Genomic DNA, 3,868 nt, shown 5'->3' on the forward strand with positions numbered 1-3,868 from the left:
TCTAGGAACAAAGCAATGTCTCCATAACATTCAGGTCAAATGGAAAAAGAAACCATGGTTCACTGGTGGGATTGGAGATTGGTGGAAGGGGAATTTTGTAAACCTAAATGTTTTGGATGCAATTCCAAAGTCCTGCTTATTTTGGCTTCCTTTTATTTTAAAACAGGCAGTTCTTTGTACCTTGAAAGAGACACACAGGCTGCAAAGAGTCATCTGTACTGCTCAGGCAGGCCTTTAATCTTCACTATTTGCAATCCCAGGTCTCTGTGGTGAACTATTTTTCTAAGGAATCTTACAATGCAGAGTCTGTTCAGAAAATGCTAATTAAAACAAACCTCTATACTCAGAGCATAATGAAAAGAGGAAGAATGGCACAGCTTCGGGTAACTTAATAAGAAGGAAGAAAATTTGACAGGAAATGAAAGACAACCCAAGTTGAAAGCATGTAGCATGCAGTGACTCAGAATAAATGAGATATAATTCTTCCAGGTCGAATAGACCAGCATCTGCCCTCAAGCACCACAGAAGACGTCAATGTCTGGTATTATAAATTCACAAAATTAAAAAAAAAGTGTTTATGCAAAATGTGCTCTCCATAATGGCAAGTTCAGGAAGGTTAGGTTGTCTTTCACCAATGATTGAGCATCTATATTTCCCCATCAAGTTGTATTCTCTAAATAGTATACAAGTTCCTGTCACAGTGAGTTGGCAACGTGTTGTCTATCAGCTCAGGATATGAGCGGATCAGTCCCAACAATCTGATGGACCTGGGTATTTAAGAGTGTGGATGAAGCACCCATTGTTGGAGTTACAGGCCATGACACAGTGGAGGGAAGAGTTTAGTCCCACTTTTCAGGACTGATTGGCGCCATCGCCCTCACATCAGTTCTCTCTGCTTTTGCTTGCTCTGATCCCCATGGGATGTTTTCCCTGGCTCCCCTGACTTGTGTTGGCCAGTTAGGGGGGAATAAGGCAGAAGCCAGATATTACTCATTTTCCTTCTCTAAGGCAGCTACCTCTGTTTCTTCTGTGATTTGAGCTTCCAGTGGGCAAGGCCAATATAATTCCAGCTTTAGCTGGACATCTCTAACCTACAGAGAGTCGCAGTTTACATTTGTTGCCAATTTGTCAGCTCTCTTTTTAGCTTGTATTCTGTGTGGACAGCCAGTTTCTTATACTAAATTACCTTCTTAAATACTTTGAGTTGTTTCTGTTTATGATTGGAAAGCAGATATGCAGCTGATATGGAGACCACACGCTAGTCTTGAATCTTGACTTATTTTTATTCTATGTGAATCCTTGCTTTATGTAATAAAAACAATTGCGCTGAATATGTCTTGAGTACTCTCAGGCATTGTGCTAAACCAGTGTATTCCCAATTGGTCGTCACACAGGCCTATGAAGATATGATCACTATCAACATTGGAGAAATTTGAGTTTCAAATAGATTTAAAGTACATTGCCCAACCTTGTGTTCATTCAGTGTCTTAATCAGGATTAAACCAATCTTTATATAAGGCCAATGCTATCACAGCCGCCTCTCTATATTATACTCTTGGAACAGATTGTACTTGTGAAAATTTGGGATGAAAGTCACATATATTGAAGTCCCCTTAAATATAAATCCTATATAACCTCCTTCCTTGAGTGACAGTGAGCTGTGAATAAAATGTACATCATTCCCATGGCTATTTTATTTTATTTTATTTTGTCTTTTCTTTTTCGGTACTGGGGATCAACACATGGATATTTTATATTGCATGGCAGAATGAATTGTATAGATTTAATGACGTTCCCTGATCAATTGACTTTGCATTAATCAGAAGGAGATTATGGTGACACATGTCTGCATATGCCCGCAATCTGAGCACTTGGGGAGACTGAGGCAGTAGGATTTTGAGTTCCAGGTAAGTCTAAGCTTTGTACATAATCTGGATTCCTAACCCAAAGGTCAGAGAGAAACAGCTGCCCCCCGTCATTTTTAAAAAAAAAAAAAACTAAATGTTGCCATTTATGAGAGAAATGTAAGGCTTAAACCTAAGAAAAGAATACGTATGTACTTGTGTGAGTGTGTGTGCTCATGTGGGCACACACATGCACACATGCTCACTGCAACTGGAACTGAACTCTAGGCTTAGGTGCTGTCTCTTCTTTTCCCTTCAAGGTTGGCACTCTGCCAGTTGAGCCACAGCACCACTTCCAGTGTTCTGGTAGTTAATTGGAGATAAAAAAAAAAAAAGTCTCATCTACACAATGGAATTCTATGCTGCTGTCAGAAAAAACGACATCGCCCCATTTGTTAGGAAATGGAAAGACTTAGAAAAGATCATATTAAGTGAAGTAAGCCAGACTCAAAGGAATTTAGGCTCAATGGTTTCCCTCATTTGTCATAGTCAGTAGAAACCTTGGGCTCTACTAGCAGAGATCTGCAATAGAGCAAAACCTTGATACATAAGGCCATATAGTATGAAGCTAATTGAAAGGACCTCTAGGATATAGAAACAAAAGCCATATAACGAATGATTGTTGTTCTTAATGTACTATGTTATCTCTCATCTCCTTTGCTGTCCCTTGGGTATCTCATATTGTTACAGTATCTCACTTTGTTATCTGATATATTGAATTTATTTCTATTTGGTTATTTGAAATTTGATAGGGAAATGGGGAAAACCAAGGGGGGGTGTAATGGGTACCAAGACATGTGAAAGGGTATCAATGTATGTGAATTAATGCACCATCTATCTGGCAAATATCATGTAACCCTTTTATTAATTACAATAAAAAAATAATCAAAAAAAAAGTCTCATCGACTTTTCTTCCCAAGTTGGAATTGAACTCCATGGGCCAGGAGTTTGGCCTAGTGGTAGAGTGCTTGCCCAACACGCACAAAGATCTAGGTTTGATTTGGTACCACATACATAGAAAAAGCTGGAAGTGGTGCTATGGCTCAAGTAGCAGAGCTCTAGCCTTGAGAAAGACCAAGGACAGTGTCCAGGCCCTGAGCTCAAGCCCCAGGACTGGCAAAAAAAGAAAAAAAAGAAAAGAAAAAAAAAAGTGAGTGGCCTTGAACTTCAATTTTCAGGTTTCAACCTTCTGAGCCATCAGAAGGTTAAGCATCCTGGTACTGCATATGTGGTTTTTTACTCAAGCTATTCATAGTATTTATTTCTGAATTCCTAGTCTCATGCCTCATTTCCCCCAATTAATCTTACCTCAAAAGTAGTGGCTAGGATTTATTAAACACTGATAAATTTTACAAATTTGATAAACGTGATGATTCACTTCAAATTAATACCACCCATCTGATGATGTTAAATTTTCTTAAATGTGTCATATTTAAGGTGAACTGAAACGAATCATTACAATTGTTACAAGACTCAAGCCTAAAATTAGGTTTCATCTTAGAATCTGCTGAGGTCTCATTTGTTCATGAGGAAAGATCATTTTGGGAATAACTTTCAAGATTTCGACCAAACTCCAGTCAGAGGTAACATGAAAATCCATGCAGGTAGAACGGACCTGGGGCTTGGACCAAAGAGGCGAAACAAAAACCAAGCAAAACACCCTCATCTGAAGGAGAAAGTAAGTTCCAGAGACTGTGGAATCAACTCCTTTGAAAACCCACCGTGGTACCGAGTTAAGCAGAGGCAGGCCCAGGAGGCTCAGGGTTCAAAGCCAGCCCAGGCCAAGGCTCTGGCTGTCGGCCCAGACTCCAGACCGCGGCCGAGCTTAGCTCCGAGCGCTCCCCCCACCCCGCCCCGAGGGTCCCGGCAGGCGGAGCCCGGGCGGCTGGAGGGCGGGCCGGGCTGCGGTCCGCCCCGCCGCGGCTCAGGGGTGGGGGCTCCGGCCTATTACGGGATGGAAACCC

Source organism: Megascapheus bottae, chromosome 9, assembly GCF_031878675.1.
Source record: "Megascapheus bottae isolate mThoBot1 chromosome 9, mThoBot2.hap1, whole genome shotgun sequence".
In the NCBI taxonomy this organism is placed as follows: Eukaryota; Metazoa; Chordata; class Mammalia; order Rodentia; family Geomyidae; genus Megascapheus; species Megascapheus bottae.